This window comes from Rhinoderma darwinii, chromosome 11 (assembly GCF_050947455.1).
Source record: "Rhinoderma darwinii isolate aRhiDar2 chromosome 11, aRhiDar2.hap1, whole genome shotgun sequence".
Classification (NCBI taxonomy): domain Eukaryota; kingdom Metazoa; phylum Chordata; class Amphibia; order Anura; family Rhinodermatidae; genus Rhinoderma; species Rhinoderma darwinii.
In genome coordinates, this window is record NC_134697.1 from 84,426,375 (window position 1) to 84,453,095 (window position 26,721).

The following is a 26,721-nucleotide window of genomic DNA, read 5'->3' on the forward strand; positions in this document are numbered from 1 at the left end:
CCGGCTCGACCTGGGTGGTGTCCAGGCAGTTCTCCTCTCCTCAGTCCAGTGACTGTGATCCCTCCCTGCTATTCCAGGCACAGACAGTCAGACAGTCACTATTAAGAAGTTCACAAATTGCACAACAATTTGGACACTGATAAAGGGACCCCAGTGGGGCTTCTGATATATATAACGTCAGTAACAGTAGTAACCCATACAGACAGGACACAGGGGCTGAAATATAAAAAGTAATATACTACGATACAAATAGGGCGCAGGGGCTTCACTAGGGTCTTATAAAGTTTATAATATGTTTATCATGTGATATATCAGCCCCTAGTGAAGCCTCTGAGCCCTATCTGTATGGTAGTAAATTACTTTGTCTCATAAAGTAATTTACTACAATACAGCCAGGGGGCAGGGACCCCTCTAGGGGTTGATATCATTAAAATGTGTTAGCAACTAGTTTGTTTGGATTTTTTCAGGCTCTTGACATGAGTACTCAGTGGAGGTAGGGCAGATATTCAGGGTTATTGTTCTGTCCCTATTCCCATTCCACCTCCTAATTTTTCCCTAATACCATGTACACCTTATCAGTATGTTCGGTATTATCAAGCTACATCATGCGGGGTATCATTAAAACTGCCTGGGCTGCATTTCGCCCATTTTTGTTTTGTTTGACAGAGTGACGGCGTGTTGCCATCATCCATAGAGCCTCCAAATATTCTAACAACTAAAGTTTTCCCAAATAAACTGAAAGCCACAACATCCCCAAATATAGTGACCAACAGAACAAATAGACAAAAATAAAGTTCCGGAACCCGATGGGTTGCCAGGTGAGGGCTACCAGAAATATTCATCTATTTTGAAGCATGAATTTCTAACCACTTATATGAATCATATAAAAAAAAGGTGTACTGGCAAAAACAATTTATGAAGCAGATATTATCTTAAATGGTAAACCAGGCAAAGATGCTACAGACCCGGACTCATATAGGCCCATATTCCTGCTTAACGCTGAAGCCAAAATATTAGCAAAAGTGTTGGCAGGGAGATTGAAAAAAGTTATCCAAGATATAATAAAAGAGGATCAATGTGGATTTATGCCATGCAAAATAACTATTGATAATATTTGGAGATTATGGGCCAATATGGGTGCAGGGGCAGATAAAAGGAAGGAGAGAACTATTCTGTCCCTCGATGCAACCAAGGAATTTGACAGGGAAGAATGGGAATTTTTATGGGAGTCTATGAGGAGAATGGGTATTGGTTGTAACAGAATCACTAGTTGAGTAATTCCCCAAAAGCTGGAGACCGTCTGGATAAAGTATCCAGGCAATATGCTACCTTAAGTCCGTCACTACTTTGATCAGCAGGCTACTCTATGGTTTTCACCAGAGCCCATCACAAGGCAGGTTGGATTTGGCTGCATAGAACCCAGGTTGCATTAACAGAATACAGTGTTGGACAGGAGGTGCAATGCAGGCAATACCAAAATGGAAACCAGACATACAGAGGGTAAACAGCAAACAGAGTGCACAACCAGGAGGGATTGAGTCCAAATCAGAAAGCAGAAGAATGCCAGGCGTTGCAGAGGTCAAAACCAGCCGAGAGCAGAATGTCTAAATCAGTGGGCAAAAGGGTTAATCTAAAGACAAAGCCGAGGTCCAGTTCCAATAATCCAAATAGTCAGGTGATACAGGGAATAGCCAGGAGCTTGATCAGATACTTGCATACACAAAGAAAATTCACAAGAAACAATGAAAGAACTGACCGGACTTTAATACTCCACCCTAGAATCTGATAGGAAGAAGACAGAGAAATGAGATTGGCTCTGCAACTCAAACCAGAGCCGCCCAGAAGCTAGGCCAGTAGTCATGACAATCTTAGAGAGATTTAACATTGGTCCCATATATATAGCAAAATTCGGGCTGATTAAAATTATCTGGTTACCTCAGGGCTTAGGCCCCAAGCACACGAACGTGCTTTTGCGACCGCAATTCTCCCGGGAGAATTTCGGCCCCATTCATGGGGCCATGCACACGACTGTGGTTTCCACGGTCCGTGCATGGCCCAGGAGCCCGAACCGCAGAAAGAACGTGCATGTCTTATTACGGCTGTGTTCTGCGGTCCAGGCTCATAGCAAATAATGGCCGCGGCCATGTGCACGGCCCGTGATTTGCGGGCAGCCCGTGGGTGACACTCTGAACCCGGCCGACCCGAAAATCACGGCCTTAAACTTATTTAAAAATTGGCCGATGAAAATTAATGACAATTGATTAACAAGATAATTTATATGAAAGAAAGGGCACACAAGAATTAGTAAAAAATATGTGCGAGCACCAGTGGGGAAATGTGGGTTATCAGTCCCAAATTGGAGATTGTACTGTATGGCGGCCCAAACCTGATGCAGTGCTAAGTACAGGGTGAAAGGGAATGTACTAGAACGGTTGTGGAATATTAATAAAGAAAGGGGTACTAAATGTCCTAGAGTTAAAGGGTTAATATATACAAAAATAGGCCAGTGGCAACACGAGAACATAGATCTGGTAGAAATTATGGAAACAGGAATCTCAAACACTACTAAAGATCTCCCTCTATTGCACAATGTTAACTGGTTAAAAATGAAAAAAATATTAGGAATAACGGGGTGGACAGACAAGACACCAATATGGGATAACACTAAATAATGATATATAGTAATAGTTCCGATTTTTACGAACAAAGTGATACCAATTATCTTAATTTTTGCTTTTTTTTTACATTGTGCTTGGGGAAAAATCGGAAAAGGTTTTTTTTTTTACTTTTAATATTTTTGTTTTTTAAAATATATATTAACCCCTTTCACGTACATGCACGTCGGGAAATGCAGTCTGTTCGCGCATTCCCATGTGCATGTACGTGATGGCGATCACGTGTGCACAGAAGCTGTGCCCGCACGATCACCGCGGGAGCCCCACTGTGACTGACAGCTGGGCTCCCGCTGCAAGAAACCTTCAATCTCAGCCGTTAAACCCATTAAATGCCGCGGTCAATAGCAACTGCGACATTTTAATCATTTGACAGAGGGTGCTCCCTCTGTCACCCATCGGTCGGCCCGCAAACGAAATCGCCGGCCGCCGACGGGTTGCCATGGAAGCCAGGGGTCAAACAAAGGCCCCCAGTCCTGCCCTGGCTGTATGCCTAGTAGGCCGTGCCAAAGGCATGGCCTAATAGATTTCCTGTCAGTTTTAGGGTATGTTCAAACGCACTGTTTTCAGACGTAATTCGGGCGTTTTACGCCTCGAATTACGCCTGAAAAAACGGCTCCATTCAGCCTACAAACATCTGCCCATTGCTTGCAATGGGTTTTACGATGCTCTGTTCCCACAAGGTGTTATTTTACGCGTCGCTGTCAAAAGACGGCGCTTAAAAAGACGGCCGCGAAAAAGAAGTGCATGTCACTTCTTGGGACGTTTTTGGAGCCGTTTTTCATTGACTCCATTGAAAAACAGCTCCAATAAAATACGCCGCGAAAAGAGCGAGTAGTTACAAAAACGTCTGAAATCATGGCAGATATTCAGGGTTGTTGTTCTGTCCCTATTCCCATTCCACCTCCTAATTTTTCCCTAATACCATGTACACCTTATCAGTATGCCAAGTATACCAAATAATCATGCCAAGTATACCAAAGCATTATATCTGCGATCAGAAGATCGCATGGTGAAGTGCCATAGTGGGAATTAAAACAATTATTAAAAACAGTTAAAAAAAACAAAACGTGAACAGTAAAAGTGTAACGTCACATTATTACATCCATAGTGACATCACACTCACATCCATAGTGACATCACACTCTCGCATCCATAGTGACGTCACACTCTCATATCCATAGTGATGTCACACTCTCACATCCATAGTGACGACACACTCTCACATCCATAGTGACGTCACACTCTCACAACCATAGTGACGTCACACTCTCACATACATAGTGACGTCACACTCTCACATCCATAGTGACAGCACACTCTCACATCCATAGTGACGTCACACTCTCATATCCATAGTGACGTCACACTATCACATCCATAGTGACATCACGCTCGCACATCCATAATGACTGCACACTCTCACATCCATAGTGACGTCACACTCTCACATCCATAGTGACGTCACACTCTCACATCCATAGTGACATCACGCTCGCACATCCATAGTGACAGCACACTATCACATCCATAATGACAGCACACTCTCACATCCATAGTGACGTCACACTCTCACAACCATTGTGACGGCACACTCTCACATCCATAGTGACGTCACACTCTCACATTCATAATGACATCACACTCTCACATACATAGTGACGTCACACACACATCCATAGTGACGTCACACTCTCATATCCATAGTGATGTCACACTCTCACATCCATAGTGACGACACACTCTCACATCCATAGTGACATCACACTCTCACAACCATAGTGACGTCACACTCTCACATCCATAGTGACATCACGCTCGCACATCCATAATGACAGCACACTCTCACATCCATAGTGACGTCACACTCTCACATTCATAATGACGTCACACTCTCACATCCATAGTGACGTCACGCTCTCACGTCCATAGTGACGTCACACTATCACATCCATAGTGACGTCACGCTCGCACATCCATAGTGACGTCACGCTCGCACATCCATAGTGACAGCACACTCTCACATCCATAGTGACGTCACACTCTCACATTCATAGTGACGTCACACTCACATCCATAGTGACGTCACACTCCCACATCCATGGTTACGTCACACTCTCACATCCATAGTGACGTCACACTCTCACATCCATAGTGACGTCACACTCTCACATCCATAGTGACGTCACACTCTCACGTCCATAGTGACGTCACACTATCACATCCATAGTGACGTCACACTCTCATATCCATAGTGATGTCACACTCTCACATCCATAGTGACGACACACTCTCACATCCATAGTGACATCACACTCTCACAACCATAGTGACGTCACACTCTCACATCCATAGTGACATCACGCTCGCACATCCATAATGACAGCACACTCTCACATCCATAGTGACGTCACACTCTCACATTCATAATGACGTCACACTCTCACATCCATAGTGACGTCACGCTCTCACGTCCATAGTGACGTCACACTATCACATCCATAGTGACGTCACGCTCGCACATCCATAGTGACGTCACGCTCGCACATCCATAGTGACAGCACACTCTCACATCCATAGTGACGTCACACTCTCACATTCATAGTGACGTCACACTCACATCCATAGTGACGTCACACTCCCACATCCATGGTTACGTCACACTCTCACATCCATAGTGACGTCACACTCTCACATCCATAGTGACGTCACACTCTCACATCCATAGTGACGTCACACTCTCACGTCCATAGTGACGTCACACTATCACATCCATAGTGACGTCACGCTCGCACATCCATAGTGACAGCACACTCTCACATCCATAGTGACGTCACACTCTCACATCCATAGTGACGTCACGCTCTCACATCCATAGTGACGTCACACTCCCACATCCATGGTTACGTCACACTCTCACATCCATAGTGACGTCACACTCTCACATCCATAGTGACAGTACACTCTCACATTCATAGTGACGTCACACTCTTACATCCATAGTGACGTCACACTCTCACATCCATAGTGACGTCACACTCTCACATCCATAGTGACGTCACACTCTCACATCCATAGTGACGTCACACTCTCACATCCATAGTGACGTCACACTCACATCCATAGTGACGTCACACTCTCACATACATAGTGATGTCACACTATCACATCCATAGTGACAGCACACTCTCACATTCATAGTGACGTCACACTCTTACATCCATAGTGACGTCACACTCTCACATTCGTAATGACGTCACACTCTCACATCCTTAGTGACAGTACACTCTCACATTCATAGTGACGTCACACTCTTACATCCATAGTGACGTCACACTCTCACATCCATAGTGACGTCACACTCTCACATCCATAGTGACGTCACACTCTCACATCCATAGTGACGTCACACTCTCACATCCATAGTGACGTCACACTCTCACATCCATAGTGACGTCACACTCTCACATCCATAGTGACGTCACACTCACATCCATAGTGACGTCACACTCTCACATACATAGTGATGTCACACTATCACATCCATAGTGACAGCACACTCTCACATTCATAGTGACGTCACACTCTTACATCCATAGTGACGTCACACTCTCACATTCGTAATGACGTCACACTCTCACATCCATAGTGACGTCACACTCTCACATACATAGTGACGTCACACTATCACATACATAGTGACGTCACACTCTCACATACATAGTGATGACACACTCTCACATACTAAAGGATTGCTAATTTCCTGTAGTTTACTACTCAGCACCACAAATGGATACAAAACCTTTTTTATATTTATTGTGCGTTCTTCTTCGTTACCTTACAAATATTATTGCATCCTCAGTTTAATTATATGCAAAGAATAAAGTTCACCCCATTTCAATTATTCCAATCTCAAGTCTGTATTTCATGCTGGACACATCAGGATTCGACCATTAAACCAAGTCCAAATGAAGTCATTCCCTATGTCCCTATGTCCCGACGGCTGTAGAGCATCATGGCTGCTGAGTGTTGCATGGGGATCGAAAATTGTCAACTGCTGTAAGGATATGTTCACATGCTGTTGTTTTTTCTTATAGTTTTTCCAATGTCACGCTGTCTTCTGGGATTAAAGCTGGGTTCTGGTAAGTGTTCTGTACCACTATGACCTGTAACAACATGTAGAGAAAACACAATGTGGTAGGTCACAATATTCTTTAATGAAAACTTATTATCGATTTACAAAAAAAAATGGTCTGTGGTCTGTCGGGGGCAAATATACCAATATTTTCTCAGAAATACATCGCTGTATTACCCATCATGAAATGTTACTGAAGTTCATTAAAAAAATAATTTGCAAAACACTGTGATGCTGAGCGAACGTATCTAAGCCTATCATGTGTGATACTGTATCATAGAACCACATAGCACTACAAACTCCATCATGTGATGCTGAGCTGGTGTATCTAAGCCTATCATGTGTGATACTGTATCATAGAACCACATAGCACTACAAACTCCATCATGTGATGCTGAGCTGGTGTATCTAAGCCTATCATGTGTGATACTGTATCATAGAACCACATAGCACTACATACTCCATCATGTGATGCTGAGCTGGTGTATCCAAGTCTATCTTGTGTGATACTGTCTGATAGAACCAGATAGCTCATCATACTCCATCATGTGATACTGAACTGGTGTACCTAAGCCTATCATGTGTGATACTGTATCATAGAACCACAAAATGTCATTATATGTAGTAAAACCTGAAATGTTGTGTGTTCATTTTCAATCTAAATACGACTTGTAAAACATCATGCAAGTTAAGATTTCAAGAGATTTTTTGGAAGAAGACAACAGTATCCACCGAGGTGTAGACATCACCGCTTTTCCGCCACAAAAATCGCAACATCTGCTATTTGTTACGGGTTTTACTTTCCATTGTATTCAATGGGGAAAAGCCACTACGGAAGAGCAGCGATTCCGCAGCATAAATTGACACGCTGACGATTAAAAAAACGCACCAGAGGTCAATTTATGAACGTTTTTTCGGCGGGTTTATTACGCAGCGTGTGGGTGAGATTGTGTCTATGATCATGATCTGGACATTTATTTCTGGACGAGTCACCGTGGAAGAACGGACAAGTGAGCGTACATCTGATTCTGGATGTCTGGACATAAATGTAAGACGTGGGGCACAAACTGCGGCCTTATTTACACATACAGGATAATCGTCACACGGCTGCTTTAAAATGGATGCACTTTTATGGGGCTATTCACACGGCCATTTTTTTATGGACCGTGTGAACGGCCCGGAGAAAATAGGACATGTCCTATTTTTACCCGTTTTCACAGATCCTCAATAGACTCAAGTTTATGAGGGATACGTGAAATCAAGTACCGCACGGGTGCAAAACGGCCGTCAAAAACAGCCGATTTGACACCCGTTCATGTAAAAGATTGTGAACGGTTTTATTCTCGCTTCGAGTACTTTTTCACTCATTTAGAAAAACTACAGCGAACCAAAAACATTGCATTAGCTTTCATAAATCAGTGTTCCTTTAAATGCTTCATGTCTAATATGTTGATGTCATCTCTACAATATACCTGTGGATTATTAGGAGTCTTTGCTTTTAGTGAGCGAATACTGAATGCAAATGCAACGGCAGACAGGCATAACTGCAGAAAACTGATCAGCACTAGGTGGATCAGAGTGATCAGTCGGATGACCTAAAAAAAAAGAGTTAATATATGAGTAATCTACTAAAAACAACCCTATACCAAATTGCTTCTCAAAAACCTAAACATGTTTTACTAAAAATCACTCATACAACAGGCTTCCCCAGTGCAACTAACGGCATATAGAGATCATAAAAGGGGTTCCCCTGTTTGTGACTCCCCCCCCCCCAAACAGAGAGCCACTAACAAAGACAATCTCGCAGTCTAATGGACCAGCCTGTCCATATATCACATGGACAGATTAATTTCAACTGCAGGAGAGATGTATGACTCGCAACATAATGTATAGTATATATATATATATTATATATAGGAAGCACACTGACTTGGCTGCTTGGTGAATTCAAATTCTCCATAGTTCCCCTCCCCCTCTGACTACAGCAGAACAAGGGAGTGGTTAATTTATGAATTAAAAAAGAAAGAATTTTTCTGTCTTTAAATATTCTTATATAAATAAGGGACTGATGGGGAAAGGAGCAACGGGGGACAATTAAAAGATTTTCGAGGGGAGGGCGCATTGGGCACCAACAGAACTTGTCCCAGCCCTGACTACAGAGTATGCAAATTTAGGACACATTGACTCGTTTTCATTTTCAGACTAAAGACTGCCCTAGCAGACTACAGACTTTAGTTTACAGTTGGAGGGGTATCTGAGTTAAACTTGAATAACCTTAGCTCATTCAAAATAAATGAAATATTTAGTGATGATGGTGTTGAGGGAAATATATCACTTACCAGGATGGTATTTTGAAAGAGGTTGCACGGATTTGAAAGACATGGTCCATAATTATAATAATATGTATGGGCTAAGTCAATTATGACCATGGAGACTTCACACCCTGCTATTAAAAAACTGATAATGTTTGTGGCTAGAGCTCCTTTCACCTACAAAAAAATAAGGAAAGAAAAAGATGAAAAAGTCCCAATTTTTTTAAAATTCAGTCAATGTAATATGTAGAATTGATCTCCGATCTGATCATTGAACCCAGTTCCTACACTTTGTTTGCCAATTAGGGAATTCTGAGGTCATACAAAAGAGGGTCCCTTGGTAAAGAGACAGACTACAAAGAGCATCTTTCACTCTGGAGGACACAAGATTTACGTGGAATGGGCACCATGTAATTCTTCTTTTCCCCTGTGGTGTTGCTGTAGGAATATTGAACACTTGCTCTTGGGTTCTTGCACAGATTACAGATGATCACTGAAGCATCATATGGTCAGTTTGTTAGGGGTACCTCCTCACATAAAGGGATTGTCCTTAGAGCTTATGCACACGGCCATATTATGGATTAGCGCATTAGCCGTATACTGTATATTTAGAACAAGGCTTTGCTGATCTCACTGGCATTAAATTTACAGCTGATGCATGGACATGGTTGTGTGCACAGAGCCTTAACCGAATGCCTTCCACTTGAAATAGGTGATCCAAAAAGAGCAGGGCAGCTCCAGGAATCTTTTTTTTTTGTACTTAGCGCTCATAAGCAATGACCTCACGGATTCAGCCCGGCCTCCGGGGATGACGGTTTATCCCATGTGACGACTGCAGCCAATCACTGGCTGCAGCAGTCACATGGGTTCAAACGTCATCCTAGGAGGACGGGCTGCAGGACGTCAGAGGGACGTGTCACCATGACTACAGGTAACTATATATTTACTTTTTTATACCGCTGTTTTCCGCAGCGGACCTTCTGACCGAAAAACTGCACCACAATTTGGTATGTACTTTTACACTGCGTATCCACCCTGTGTGAACATACCCTTTAAGGGGTTGTCCAGGTTCGGGGCTGTTTTTTATACTGATGACCTGTCCACAGGATAGGTCATCAGTATATGATCGGTGGGTGTCTGACACCCAGACCATGCACCGATCCTTTGTTAAGGCTGCCTCCGGGCATCGTATGTTATGCAGGGGTTGGTGCCAAAAGCATATGGCTCCGGTCACAGTTAAGCAGCTCTGCCCCTATTCAGTGAATAGTCAGCCGAAACAGCGGACCCCCACCAATCATATACTGATGACCTATCGTGCGGACAGGTCATTAGTATAAAAAACAGCCCTGAACCTGGACAACCTCTTTAAGGTTTTCTACACATACACTTTTTTTGCAGCATGATTTTGTTAAAAAAAAATTACATAAAAACGCCAGTTTATGGTACATGCGCATTTTCTGGTGTTTTTACATATCCATCTATCGCATATCTATCTATCAATTTCCTTATTTGCTCGTTTGATATTAATAGCAAAAAAACTCAAAGCAAAAAAAAAAAACAACACTTACCTGATTGAGAGATTTTTTGTTTGCTGCGGCAACTACTAATGATCCCGAAATAATGTACTGCAAAGAGCAGAAAACAGGCTAAAACTTTCCTCCTGGACACTTTATTCATTGGCAGAGTCAGTTTACAAACCATACAACAATACAATATATAGTTTATCACAATAACAAAAAATACTTTCCATTTCTTCATTGTTCATCCGCATTTATGTGGATAAATTGCGGAGACCCATTCTTTTCTATAGCCCCATGTCCACGACCGTGATTTACGGACCGCAAAAACTCAGGACAAGTCATTTTAGGTCTGGATTTGCTTATTCACCAATACTGGTTAATTATTGTGGATCCGTAAGTCCGGATGACACACGGATGCACAACAAGGGTTTTTACGGTCCGACAGTCCACAAAGTACCCATGGTTTTGCAGACCTCAAAACCAATACGGTCGTATGCATGAGGCCTTACATTAAACATTTATATTGGGTTTCCCCCAATAAAGAAATGCCGATCAACATCACTCTTTGGAACATAAACAATGAAACGCGAACAACCCTGCCCTATGATTTAAGGGCAGCCGTTGCTGTATCCTCCTAAACAGTTGACCACGTCATCTCATAACAATGGCGGTACTATGGGGCTCTATTGTTAACATAGATGGACATCCATTTATTCACCAAGAGAAGTGTCTGAACGAGGATCATGATTAATATTGTGATCAACCCTTTACATAGATATTATGTCCTACAATGTTACCCAAAAGAAAACAAACTACGTCTAATAATGGAGCTAGCATGGTTAAAAAAAAGACGTATCGATCTCAAGGTGGGGGGGATCTTCGAGAGGCTGAAGACGGAGTCACATAGAAATAACTATGAGCCCATCTTCAGGCTTACGAGGAAATCCAAGTAGAGCCAAAGGTCCGTAGCACTCAGCTGAGTGATTCTACACCTTCGTTTCAGCCACCGTTGGGGTCTTATTACCTGGACCACCACCAATCAAAACTTCTCATATGTCTCCATGAGATATCAATAGTTATCTGAATGTGCTGGCTATGATAAAAAGGCTTGCTGTGTTTGGGGAGTGCAGCATTAGAACTGGACAATCCATCATGTGGATGGCCAGTTGCGTGTTCATCACCTACCTGGGTAAAAGATGGCACCAGAATGTACTATGGGAAGAATGCAAGCCTGCTGGGAAACCTTGGGTGGATGTTACGTTGACATGTGCCACCTACCTCAACATTGTTGTACACCAAGTACGCCCCTTCATGGCATTGGGATTCCCTAATGGCTAAGGCCTTTTTTTAGCATCAAAATGCCGTGCTACATTACAAAATTTTCAGGAATGGTTTGAGGAATATGACAAAAAGTTAAAATGGGTTGACTTGGCCTCCAAATTCCCCCTATCTAAACGCAGGATGTTCTGGAAAAAACAATTTGTTTCATGGAGGCCCCACCTACTGTTCAAGTCTTGGTACAAGGACACCTTTAGAGGTCTTGCGGAGTCCATGCATCGGTGGGTCAGACCTGTTTTGATAGCTCGAGGAGGACCTACACAATATTAGGCAGGCGGTATTAATGTAATGGCTGATTGGTGAATGTTGTATGAAGATTATCAGTGTCCATATGTGTAACTTTACATTATCCACAGTGGATCGTAAGTGGCTAGCTGTGTTATAGGGGGTATGTAGCTAAGTGGGTCACTGGGACATGGTAGCTGTGTCACGGGCACAGTGGGAGTTGGGAGGTCTGCATTAGAGGGTATTAAAAAAAAACTTAACTGCTAAGAGTCAGTTCACACAGCGTTTTTTTGTCAGGCAGAAAAAATCTGTCTCAAAATTCCTTCAGGTCAGAGGCGGAAACTGCTCCAAGAAACAGCATGCAGATTTTTTTTCTGCCCCTGCCTTCCTATTAAAATCAATGGGGGGGGGGTGATTTGGGGCGTTTTTTAACGCTGATTTCAACGCAGTTACCGTGTCAAAATTAGCGCCAAAAAATGCTGTGTGAACCCTTAAAGTGACAACCAGATCCGACTTGGGATCCTTACAAACCACAATAGCTGTGATGGGATAATAAATTTAATTTGCACTTCTCTCCATTTTTTCACTTGAATGGGACAGTGGTGCAATACCTTGCATGACTGCTGCAAATGTAACGGGCATGCAAGTAAGAACGGAGCGGAGAGCCATATAAACAATGAGCGTACGAGCGCTGCGGCCCCTTCAAACAGCTGATCGGCGTGGGTGCCGACAGTCAGACCCCCACCGATCTAATATTGATGGCCTATCCTAAGTATAGGTCATACATTTTAATAAACCCTTTAGGAAGTGATGTAACCCACTAAGAGCCATGGGGTTCCTCTGGCTATGGGCTCCCAGGCACTGCCCAAATGGTTAATGGGTGACATCCCAATATTCTTTGAGGTGGCTTTCATAAATGAACCAAAATACCATGGATATTAATAAAAAGCAAAACTACCATTGGCAAATCCAAATAAAGCATCCCAAATATTAATACAGAGGTGGAATCTCTACTTACAAAGAGTGCGCCCCAGTAAAAAATGAAGCTGTAGACCGTCAACGAAGTGTAGGCATTCAACGTGTAGAGCAGCACCGTGCCTACTAGGACTTGCACAAAGCCCAAAGAGATCTGAACAGCCTGCAATGGGTTAAAAAAAAGAGAATTTAACATTATACAGTTGCTTACTGATTAAGGCCTCATGCACACGACCGTAAGGATTTTTACTGCCCGCAAATACGGATCCGATGGCTACGGATACACATCCGTAGTCATCCGCAATGGCGGAAGTGCTACGGCACGGACTTCTATGGGCAAGTCCGTTCCGCAATTGCAGACAGGAATAGGATGTGTTCTTTATTTTGCTAATTATTTCTATGGCCCGGACACACATCCGTAAATATGATTCTTCATTTTGCCATTTTCAATTGTTAAAAACAAACCAGGAGGTCCTACTCCTGTTATGATCCCATTAATCCAGAGGGAGGCGCCAAAAGAACATAGGATTGGTTGCAAGACCTCTACATCAGGGCAGACTGCTATATACTGTGTTCTATACATGGTGGACACAACAGTTCATCGCCATCCAGAAGACTCCACTCTACTCCGCGCAGTACCCCACGTTCCTCAAGTAATATTCTCTGGCCCAAGCCATGATAAAGACTAAGGCTGGATTAACGCTAGACCCTGGGCCCCAATGCAAAATGGGTCACAGGGCCCTCACCTACCATGTGTCATCTATAATATTGGTGTGTTATGAGGCAGAGCAGGCCCCTGGGCCCAGTTGCAACTGCTGCCCCCTATAGGTATACTTTTGGTTTACACACTACGGAAGGGTTCACACGTAGCGTAAATACTGCGGATTTTCCGCAACGTATTTTATTGTGGAAAATCCGCAGCATAGCAGAAAAATGGATGAGATTTGAACAAATGTCATCCACGCTGCGTAAAATAAACACCGAAAAAAATGTTCAGAAATTGACCTGCGGAGAGTTTTTTTTAATCCACAGCATGTCAATTTATGCTGCGGAATTGCTGCTGTTGTGTTGCAGGTTTTCCCCATTGAATACAATGGGAGGTAATACTTGCAACAAGCAAGTTACGATTTTTGTGGTGGAAAAGCTGCGATTCTGCTGCAAAATTTGCAACTCAGTATATAGATTTAGAACTTTACTATTTATAACTTAATTTCACAAAGCAGAATGCAATTAAATTTTAAACTTACCATCCCACCCTCCGAGGAAGTTTTACAGATGCCATTATTTACTAGTAATATATGTATATCTAATGCGTATAATGCAGTATATAGGAGTTTCCGTCCTCCCTGAACTCACATAAAAACAACTGCGTCACGGTTTGACAGCTGTACTTCCCCATTCGAACTCCCCACCCGCCATGGTCCTCGGAGCGTTGTGAAACTAATAACGTTGGTCAACAACCTAATGATTATTTTTATCGATCCTACTGGTTTTATAAATGTCAATGATAATTATTTAACCCCTTAATGACCAGCCTATTTTTCCATCGTCGCATTCCAAGAGCTATAACCTTTTTATTTTTGCGTCGACATAGCTGTATAAGGTCTTGTTTTTTTGCGGGACAAGTTGTATTTTTTAATAGCACCATTTTGGGGGACATATTATTTATTGATTAACTTTTATTAACTTTTTTTGGGAGGGAATAGAAAAAAAAATGAAATTTTGCCACTCTTTTTCGCGTCTTAAATCTACGCCGTTTACCGTGTGGTATAAATAACACAATAACTTTATTCAGCGGGTTGTTACGATTGCAACGATACCAAATTTGTATAGTTTTTGTATGTTTTACTACTTTTACACAGTAAAAACGCTTTTTTTTCAAAATTATTTGTTTTTGTGTCTCCATATTTGAAGAGCCGTAACGTTTTTATTTTTTCGCCGATGCGGTTGTGTGAGGGCTTTATTTTTGCGGGAAAACTTGTAGCTTTTATTGGTACCATTTTGGAGTAGATGCGACTTTTTTATCACTTTTTATCAAATTTTTTTAAAGTCAGGATTCACAGAAAACAGCAATTTTTCCATAGTTTTTTATTACATTTTTTACGGCGTTCACCGTGCGGGTTAAATAATGTAATAGATTTATAGACGGGGTCGTTATGGACGCGGCGATACCAAATATGTGTAACTTTTTTACTTTATTTTGGTTTTTTAATAGTAAAGCATTTTGTAAGGGGAAAAAGCGGGTTTTTCATTTTTTTTTCACTTCTTTTTTAAAATTAACTTTATTAAACATTTTTTTTTACTTTTTTACTAGTCCCACTAGGGGACTTTAATATGCGATTCTGCGATCGCTATTATAATACACTGCAATACTTCTGTATTGCAGTGTATTACTGCCTGTCCGTTTAAAACGGACTGGCATCTGCTAGGACATGCCTCTGGCATGATCTAACAGGCATTCGCTCCAGGCAGACCTGGGGGCCTTTATTAGGCCCCCGGCTGCCATTGGAGACACAGACACTCGGCGATCGTATCGCCGGGTGTCGGTGGGGGAGAGAGGGAGCTCCCTCCCTCTCCAAAACCACTCAGATGCGGTGCATGCTATTGTGCACCGCATCTGAGGGGTTAAATAGGTGAGATCGATACTTATATCGATCTCACACGGCAGAGCAGGGACGCCCCCAGCCCTCAGCTGCCGGAGGCAGCTGAGAGCAGGGAGATTTGACGGCTCCCTGCTCTGTTTACTTTATCCTGATGCAGTGCCGTAAAAAGGCATATGCATCAGAATAAAGCCCGTTAGTGGTCGCCGTGAAAAGGCGTATTGGCGGTCACTAACGGGTTAATCAATTGTACTAAAAAGGATTATTTCGAACAATGAAAATCTGTCAGAAGTCTTTCTCCGTCTATACAGAACATGTGCACGTCTACTTTTAATTGCACAGTGAACTTAGTTGTTATCATTGCACATATGGAACATAACAATAGGGTCAAATATAATGTTTGGGGAAAAGAAATAGACTCCAGGGACAAGTGATTGCCTCCAAATTCATCTCGGAATAGGGTTGTTTCCTGCTGGACATTTGAAGTCCATTAATGTGTCTGAGCCTTTGCCGACTGGTGGATCCCATTGGACTGTGGTATGCCAGTACGACCCTAATTTTTAGTTTACAGTATTGTCTTTCAGGAAAAATACACGATTGGCCATGAGACAAATAGTTTGTCATAGAAACGATCTTTTTGTCTGTCCTGCCTGCCCAACAAATGTTTTGATAAAAAAAAAAAAATGAGAATGCTCTTATTCTCTAAATATATGGGCAGTCTTTTCGGGAAGGTGGTACTGGAGGAGCAGTTGAACCTTAAGTACCTTAATCTAGGTTATAAACTTGGAGGAGGTGAGGCAATAGAGTTAATGACTTTCGAAAATTCTCATGCATTTAGCTAGGTTCCTTCAAGGATAACCCTAGTTTTATCTCTCCCACAGAAGTCATACAGCAGATAAACTGCTACAAAAGTTGAGCATAAGATGGATCAATGTTCTAAAGGTCCTATTACACGGTCCGACGTGGGCCGTGTAAACGAGCGCCAATCAATGAGACAGCTCGTTGATCGGCGCTTGTTTGCTCCTGTCATGGGGAACTATGTATGCAGACGAGCCCTCGTTACTACCATCGCTCATCCCCATAGATTTCTATCATATTTGTAGCATGTCTCCCTGTTTACACACCAAGAAGTGCTGCCAACAACGATAATATTTTCGGCTGCATAAACGATACAGTCAGCCGATGAACGAGCGTTTGCTCGATCATCGGCTGATCGTTGCCCTGTTTACACAGGGCAATGACCGTTCTATGAACGGCCTGATAATTGGCCCATGTAAAAGGGCCTTAACACTCTGTGTTGGAACATGCATCCATGATGCATCTATATTATGCAAATTATACAAAATTATATACATCCACTTAGCATCACCCTCTTGAAGACATTTATCAGAGTGCATCCATTCTTAAATATAACCGGTCCTGGTGTTATTCAGCTTAGTAGGATTTTCTACTCACTACTATGAGAAAGAACTTGTACTTTCGAACTTATTCCAAGCTTAGAATTCCCCTATCCACAGTCGGTAACCACCATTGAACTTCAACAGACAACTGAACTAAGAAATAGAACAAAACTGCACATCCCTTACAAAATATATATTATCTAATAAAATCTAATTGGTAAACTCACCCCTAGAGCCTTTGGGTGTCCCTTCAGGAAAGTTTGGTAAAATGGCGGTGACTGTACATGTTCCGGAGCATTAGCCTGTGAGCCCATGATGAAGACTCCATTTGTTGCCGGAAAAGCCATAAGTGCAATCTACTGAAAAGAAATCAAGCAAATTTAATGTAAGAACTATATATATATATATATATAAATGGTAAGGTAGCAGAAAAAGAAGAGTTGATGCGAAATTCAGGAATGATGAGGACATGATCTTACCGTGTAGCAGAGCACTGAGGAACCCCTGGATCATCTGTGTCCTACTGTTTTCCAATGAGTATTTAAATCTAAATCCCCACCCAGATTAATTAATTTTTTCGTTCTCTGTGACGTAAATATATTGCACCTTTGTGATAAGGCTTCATTGCAGGCTCCAAAGTTCACAAAAAGTCAATATCAGTATAGTCAAGCCATTACAGCCATGAATGTCACAGTCTCCTATTGGAAAACAATAAAACTCTTGCTAATTTATGTATTTAGGGTAAGAATATTTAGCTATAGAATGAGCTTATTATTAACCAGGAATAGATAATTGTCATAAAGTAAAGGGGCCTGACCTGCATGGGGTTGACGACTAGAATTATTTTGATATTTGAAGCATCAAAAAATGAAACATTGTAAATTAAAGGGTTTTTGTGGGGACTGAAAATTATTATCAGTGTAGTCCCTGTAGTATGTGAATACACTCTCTAATATACATTCCGTTCCCCCGTCGCGCTGATCCTGAGATTTCCATCGATTTTTATAGCGCTGCCGGGGGACCGGAAGTCTAGTTGTAGAGCCGCCTTTGATGAAGATACGACTCTTCGTCATCTGACCGGCCCCGCTGTACTCTATGTACAAGCAGTAGCAGTAGTACAGCGATTACATGGAGCACAGCGGGATCGGTCACATGAGCTGTATCATCATCAAAGGTGGCGGTGCAGCTAGAATTCCAGTCCCCCCGCAGCGCTATGAAAATCTATTAAAATCTTAGAATCAGCATGACGGGGGACCGGAATGTATATTAGTGAGTGTATCACATACTGCAGAGACTACACCGCTAATACTTTTTGGTCCCTACATAACCCCTTTAAGTAATATTTAGTACAGAAGAAATGTTATAGCCTGTATTACTGTAACATTTTGTACAATTTACTTTATATAAAATAAATATGTATACTGAAATTTGTGTGTTCTATTAAGACTACAATATGAATACCTGTAAAAAAAATTATCAAGCAAGACAGTCCCTTTAGATTTGATGTTAGAGCTGAATAGTTATATTCAGTCCAGACATTCTTATTCCACTAGACTCTCGCTAGTGCCTGTTAGCCGCTACCACGACCCCTGCAGTAGTCACAGCAGGAGATGTTGTTGTGGTTTTCAGACTACTGCTTCCCGCCAATGGCAATATTTGCAGTAGTCTTCGAGTGTATTGATGCATGCAATAGATGTCAGTCGGGGGTCTCAAATAAGCGGGTCGCGGGGCTCCTCCTGTACCAGAATCCCCGGCAAGGGCATTGTCAAATATGGACCGTAACATCAGGGGCTCCTCCAGGAGAGGAATCCCCAGCCAGAGCGGCGGCAATGCTTTGCGGGATTCCCAAAGCAGCTATCTATAAGGGGTTGTGGCACTATTTAGAGGGGGTGAGTGTGGCACTAACTGCAAAGGGGTGTGTGGCACTATCTACAAGGGTGTGTGTGTGGCACTATCTACAAGGGGGTGTGTGTGGCGCTATCTACAGAGGACATTGTGGCACTATCTACAGAGGGCACTGTGGCATTATCTACAGAGGATAATGTGGCATTATCTACAGAGGGCACTGGGGCATTATCTAGGGGGGTGGTACTATCTACAGAGGGCACTGTGGTACTATCCACAGAGGGCACTGTGGTACTATCTACAGAGGGCAATGTGGCGTTCTCTACAGAGAGCACTGTGGCACCATCCACATAGGGCACCACTATGGCAATATCTACAGAGGGCACTGTGGAATTATCTACAGAGGGCACTGTGGCATTATCTACAGGGGGCTCTGTGGCACTATCTAAAAAGGGGCTGCCCAATCTTGACATTCTTGTGTCTGCCAAACTCTGCCAACTGAGCAGCCAGACTGCATTTACCGACACTTAAACTGGAAAACTGGATTGTTAAAGTACACATGGAGTAAACTCGCAAATTTCCGGTAAGTTTAAACCTAGCGTTATTATTATAGTATTGTAGTATTTTAGGAATGTAGTATTATTATAGGAATGTAGTATTATTATAGTAATGTAGTATTCTTATAGTAATGTAATATTGTTGTAGTAATGTAGTAGTATTACAGTAATGTGCTATTATTATAGTAATGTAGTATTGTTATAGTAATGTAATATTGTTATAGTAATTTAGTATTATTATAGTAATGTAGTATTATAGTAATGTAGTATTGTTATAGTAATGTAGTATTATAGTAATGTAGTATTATTATAGTAATGTTCTATTATTATAGTAATGTAGTATTGTTATAGTGATGTAATATTGTTATAGTAATTTAGTATTATAGTAATGTATTATTATTATAGTAATGTAGTATTATTATAGTAATGTAGTATTGTTATAGTAATGTAGTATTATAGTAATGTAGTATTGTTATAGTAATGTAATATTGTTATAGTAATGTAGTATTGTTACAGTAATGTAGTATTATAGTAATGTAGTATTGTTATAGTAATGTAGTATTCTTATAGTAATGTAATATTATTACAGTAATGTAATATTGTTGTAGTAATGTAGTAGTATTACAGTAATGTGCTATTATTATAGTAATGTAGTGTTATTATAGTAATGTAATATTGTTATAGTAATTTAGTATTATTATAGTAATGTAGAATTATAGTAATGTAGTATTGTTATAGTAATGTAGTATTATAGTAATGTATTATTATTATAGTAATGTAGTATTGTTATAGTAATGTAGTATTATAGTAATGTAGTATTATTATAGTAATGTAGTATTGTTACAGTAATGTAGTATTATAGTAATGTAGTATTGTTATAGTAATGTAGTATTATAGTAATGTAGTAATTGTAAAGTGCTGCGTAATATGTTGGCGCTATATAAATAAAGATTATTATTATTATTATGGTAATGTAGTATTATTATAGTAATGTGATATTGTTATCAGAATTTAGTATTATTATAGTGAGGTAGTACTATTATAGTAATGTAGTGTTATTATAGTAATGTGGTATTGTTAAAGTAATGTAGTATTATATTAATGTAATATTGTTATCGTAATGTAGTATTATTATAGTTATGTAGTATTATACTAATGTAGTATTGTTATAGTAATGTGTATTATTATAGTAGTGTAGTATTATTATAGTAATGTAGTATTATTATAGTAATGTAGTATTGTTATTATAGTAATGTAGTATTGTAGTAATGTAGTGTTATAGTGATCTGGTATTATAGTAATGTATTATTATAGTAATGTGGTATTATAGTAATGTATTATAGTAATGTAGTATTATTATAATAATGTAGTAGTATTATAGTAATGTAGTATTGTTGTAGTAGTGTGGTATTATTATAGTAATGTGGTATTATTATAGTAATGTAGTATTATTATAGTAATGTAGTATTATAGTAATGTATTATAGTAATGTAGTATTGTTATAGTGATGTGGTATTACAGTAATGTATTATTATAGTAAAGTATTATTATAATAATAATCTAGTAGTATTATACTAATGTGGTATTATAGTAATGTATTATAGTAATGTAGTAATATTATAATAATAATAATGTAGTAGTATTATAGTAATGTAGTATTATATTAATGTAGTATTATTATAGTAATGTAGTATTATAGTAATGTAGTATTGTAGTATTTTTATAGTAATGTAGTATTGTTTTAGTAATGTAGTATTATAGTAATGTAGTATTGTTATAGTAATGTAGTATTTTTATACTAATGTATTATTATAGTAATGTAGTATTATTATTATAGTAATGTAGTATTTTTATAGTAATGTATTATATAGTAATGTAGTATTTTTATAGTAATGTATTTTTATGGTAATGTTATAGTAATGTAGTATTATTATAGTAATGTAGTATTATAATAATGTAGTATTGTTATAGTAATGTAGTATTATAGTAATGTAGTATTATTATAGTAATGTAGTATTGTAGTATTATAGTAATGTAGTATTTTTATAGTAATGTAGTATTGTTTTAGTAATGTAGTATTATAGTAATGTAGTATTATTATAGTAATGTAGTATTTTGATACTAATGTATTATTATAGTAATGTAGTATTATTATAGTAATGTAGTATTTTTATAGTAATGTATTATATAGTAATGTAGTATTTTTATAGTAATGTATTTTTATAGTAATGTAGTATTGTTATAGTAATGTAGTATTATTATAGTAATGTATTATTATAGTAATGTATTATATAGTAATGTTGTATTATTATAGTAATGTAGTATTTTTATAGTAATGTATTATATAGTAATGTTGTATTATAGTAATGTAGTATTTTTATAGTAATGTAGTATTGTTATAGTAATGTAGTATTATTATAGTAATGTAGTATTTGTATTATTATAGTAATGTAGTATTATTATTATAGTAATGTAGTATTTTTTATAGTAATGTATTATATAGTAATGTTGTATTATAGTAATGTAGTATTGTTATAGGAATGTAGTATTATTATTGTAATGTAGTATTTTTATACTAATGTATTATTATAGTAATGTATTATATAGTAATGTTGTATTATATAGTAATGTAGTATTATAGTAATGTAGTATTGTTATAGTAATGTAGTATTTTTATAGTAATGTAGTATTGTTATAGTAATGTAGTATTATAGTAATGTAGTATTGTTATAGTAATGTAGTATTATTATAGTAATGTAGTATTATAATAATGTAGTATTGTTATAGTAATGTATTATTATAGTAATGTAGTATTATTTTAGTAGTTTAAATAACTAATTGATTAACATTAATTTTGTATTGTATCAAATTTGAAAGTAATGCGGCCCGTCAACTTCACTTTTTTTTTTTCTATGTGTGGCCAATTTACCCGGCCGAGTTTGAGACCCCTGGTCTAAGTGAATGGTATGGATAGGCACAGTTGGTAACATCACTTACAAGCGCCTTCCCGTTCCAGTTTTTTTTTTTTTAAACCTATAGTGACTTTAGAGTATGGGTATGTGCCCCGGGTGCTGGGTGTCATGGGGCGGTGCGAACAAGCCACTTTGCTTTGGCCAGGGAATTTAGATACAGGCTTTGGGACGAGGAACTGAACTTTTCTCTTGGGTGAAGGAACGCCTGCCTATGTCTCTGAGCTACGGACTCCAGCAGAAATGATCAATGCCGAGGAAAAGAATGTCAGAAGGTGAAGAGAAAAAATGCAGTGTAATTACGGGTATCGGCGCCAGGCTGAAGAGGATCAGGAACGGAATCAAGTGCATGGGATCTAAGAGATCTTTTATTGAGAAGACGACGCATTTCTGGACCGGACTGGTCCCTTCGTCAGGTGTAGAAAAGAATATAGGGCTTGAACAGCATCCCGTCAGATCAAGTAGTACTGCTCAACAGCATGGCAGACTCACAGATGCTAACTATGTTGCCTTGAAGAAAAAGGGTTTACAAAGTGGAGCCATACATGTGGGAACTTGCTGACAGTATGAAGGGTCTGAGATACGCACCTCTGTCACAGTATGGCTTGCCAACTGTTGGGAGATCCTGCAATGGTGTGGTCTGCGGGACCTCAAAGAAGATAGTTAATATGCATAGTTTATGGCAGGACTGAAAATATCACAGAAAATCAGAAGAGAGATTTCAGGGTATATATAAATTCACACTATAAAATTGACCCGCCTGAGCTTACGTAGTAACCCCAAGCGTCGGGTCACTATGGTTACGCAATCGGATTGCATTGCAACCGGTTGTAACCACGGATCCCGTCACCAATCTCCCGCAACTTCTCTGGAGTCTCCGTTCCCGGGCCACTTACCCACTACTACTTGCGGCCGCATCATTTGTGGATCGCACCAGGCCACTACATCATGCAAAGGAGGATATTGTTTGGTTTTGCGCTGTTTGCATGCTTACCTGATGTCTTTTGACCACGATTTTTTGATAATTATTTTAAGAATTTTAACTGTTTCAAACATGTTTGTATTCCTTACACACAAGCGGAATTGAAACTATAATTGAAATGCAATCCCCATTTGTTACCTTTTCTGTGACTCGTGTCACTAACATCCCACGTTATTCTATACCTCTCCTGTCTGACAGTCTGCTGAACAGGCCGGTTTGGCATCAAAACGCGTCGTATGTAACACATAAACCTGCTTTATACATTTGCATTGAAGAACTCTTCATTTTCTGCTACCTTAAAGAAATAAATTACTATTTCAAGCGGTGCCAGGGTATTATCCGTTTTTTCACCTACACCCTCTTTCCAAAACCATATTACTGACAGTGAACATGGGTGTAAGAGCCATATCATTCAGTAATGTCTTTAACCTGTTCAGGTCTGGGCTATTTTGAGCCTTCAGGACCAGACACGGTTTTTCTTAAAAACAATGCAGGTTTCTTTTTTTTTATCATTTTCTACACATCCTTTTTGCTATTTTAGAATTTTCAGGCTTATAGTTTGAAAATAATAGTGAGAAAATATGCTTTTTTACTATTCAGCTAATTTTTTATGGTAATAACAAAGTTTTACCCTAAAATAGAACTTTTATTTGTGATCGTCATTATCTACCATAAATTTTGATGTAACATTTCTATATTAGGGTAATTGTGTACGGGCTAGAACTGCGACAATGATTGGCGTAGGGAACGTTTTTCTTTGGGTTGGAATGTGTATTTATTATTTCGTTTTTTTGCATTTTATTTTACTTTATTTTTTTATTATTGTGATCTGTCCCTCAAAAGTCGGAAAAGATCTTTGCGGGCCATCATTTATTTCTTTTTTTACTGTTACGCCTTGCTTTTCCACTATAACTAGAGCTACACAGCAGTGAAATCAGCCCTCTTATAGTGACTATTGTCACTAATAGGACTGTGCTGGGTATAGTTAGACCCAGCAGCAGCCTCTCACCAAACGGCATCCCGGCGATCATATGACCAGTCACATGATCACTGGGACCAATCGAGGCAGCAGCGAGTGCTGTGTACAAGCAATCTGAAAAGTGAAAACTGCTTCTATCTTCTCTTCAGGGTCCCCGGCAATCAACGAGTGCCGGGCACCCTATATTCAGATGCCTGATCGCTAAAACCCGCGCGCTAGATACACTATGGAGCAGGTTTTAAGGATCTCGACTGCCGGCCGTTTATATACAGCCGGCGATCATGGACCAGTTAAAGATAATCTGTCACCTGCCAGGTTTATGCTGCCCTATCTGAGTGCAGCATAAAGTAGTGATAGACACTCTGATTATAGCGGTCTGTCACTTATTTTATTGCAGTAGTTTTCATACAATTAATTACTCTTTATAAGCTGTAGTTGTAGAAAAGGTTGGGGACCTCTGTGGGGGCTTCATACCAAATAATACCCTCTAGTGAAAGTGAATAGACGCTGTAAACCACCAGTATCTGAAGTATTAGGAAAGTATGTGGAGAACTGAGGAATGTGAAAATGGAAATTAGTCACACGAGGCGTCGTAAAATGCTGGAATATATGATAAAAGGGTTTCATTCCAAGATATGAAGATCGTTATACTGACTCATTATGGAAAATGTTATTATGTGTAAGATTGCAAATGGCCAAAAGAGCGTGTAGCAATCTTTTCTTTCCACACATCTGTAATGACGGGGGTGGGGAGACAGACAAGTGAGCCCTAATCTACCCACCACTCAGTCCCTGCCTACTTGCAACGACCCGCCCTAGGCGATGGGGTACAACTGGGCGACGGTCCCTACGCTCAATAAGTGCACGACAGACAAACAGACAAGGGTACACAGAGCTAGGGGGAGAAAGGGGCAGTTGCCCACGGCAACACCGTGAGCAACAAGAGAAGTGAACAAGCCGAGTCAAACCAGGAGAGTACGAGGTGCCAAACGCAGAGCAGAAGAGTAGTAAACAAGCCGAGTCAAACCAGGAGTGTACGAGGTACCAAACGCAGAGCAGGAGAGTAGTCAGCAAGCCGGGGTCAATATGAAGCAAGGACAATGGTACAAGAAGCTGCAGCATGGCCAGGAAACCAAACGAGAAGAATCACAAGCAAAGGAGGAACAGGAAAGGCAGGTATAAATAGACAGAGGGCGGGAGCTAGCTCCGTCTGGCCAGGCTGTGATAGGTTCTCCCACTCCTAAGCCTGCCACCCTGAGTGGTGGAAGATGGAGTCAGTCTCACAGACATAGAAGCAGGTGCAGACTGATTATCTATGGGTGTTAACCCCGAAGCTGTGCCTGGCAGATCCTTTACACATCTCAGAGATTATTTCATAGGTTAACCCCTTCAGGACGTGCACCAGTTGGCATGTTCAGGACGCAGATAAGGACGTGCACCAGTTGGCATGTTCAGGACGCAGCCCCCATTTTTCAAATCTGACATGTGTTACTATATGTGGTAATAACTTTGGAATGTTTTCACCTATCCAAGCGATTCTGAGATTGTGCTCTCGTGACACATTGTACTTTAAGTTAGTGGTAAAATTTGCAAAAATTAGCATTTCTCTCAATTTAAATGTATCTGCTTGTAAGACAGATAGTTATACCACACAAAATAGTTACTAGTTAACATTTTCCATATGTCTACTTTATGTTGGCATCGTTTTTTGAACATCCTTTTATTTTTCTAGGACGTTACAAGGCTTAGAACATAAGCAGCAATTTTTCACATTTTCAAGTAAACTTCAAAAGCCTTTTTTCTAAGTTCTAAAGTGGCTTTGAGGGCCCTATATATTAGAAACCCCCCTATAAATCAGCCCATTTTAAAAACTGCACCGCTTAAAGTATTCACAACAGCATTTAGACCATTTCTTAACCCTTTATGCGTTTCACAGAAATTAAAGCAAATGTAATTTTTTTTTGCAGAAAATCTTTTTTAATCTATTATTTTCTGTAAAATACAAGGTTTTACCAGAGAAATGCCACTCAATATTTATTGCCCAGATTCTGCAGTTTTTAGAAATATCCCACATGTAGCCCTAGTATGCTCACAGACTAAACACAGCCCTCAGAAATAAAGGCGCACCTAGTGGATTTTGGGGCCTCCTTTTTATTAGAATATATTTTAGGCACAATGTCAGGTTTGAAGAGGTCTTGTGGGGCCAAAACAG

General features: G+C 39.9%; 1 long non-coding RNA gene across 1 annotated transcript in view; it reads left to right on the plus strand.

Annotated features, from left to right (window-relative positions):
• Positions 1–26,721, plus strand: part of LOC142663311 (uncharacterized) — a 155,916-nt gene that overhangs the window by 105,367 nt on the left and 23,828 nt on the right. Inside the window, exon 3 of the long non-coding RNA XR_012851079.1 lies at positions 6,770–6,814. This is a non-coding gene — a long non-coding RNA (uncharacterized LOC142663311). The remainder of the gene's footprint in view (positions 1–6,769; positions 6,815–26,721) is intronic.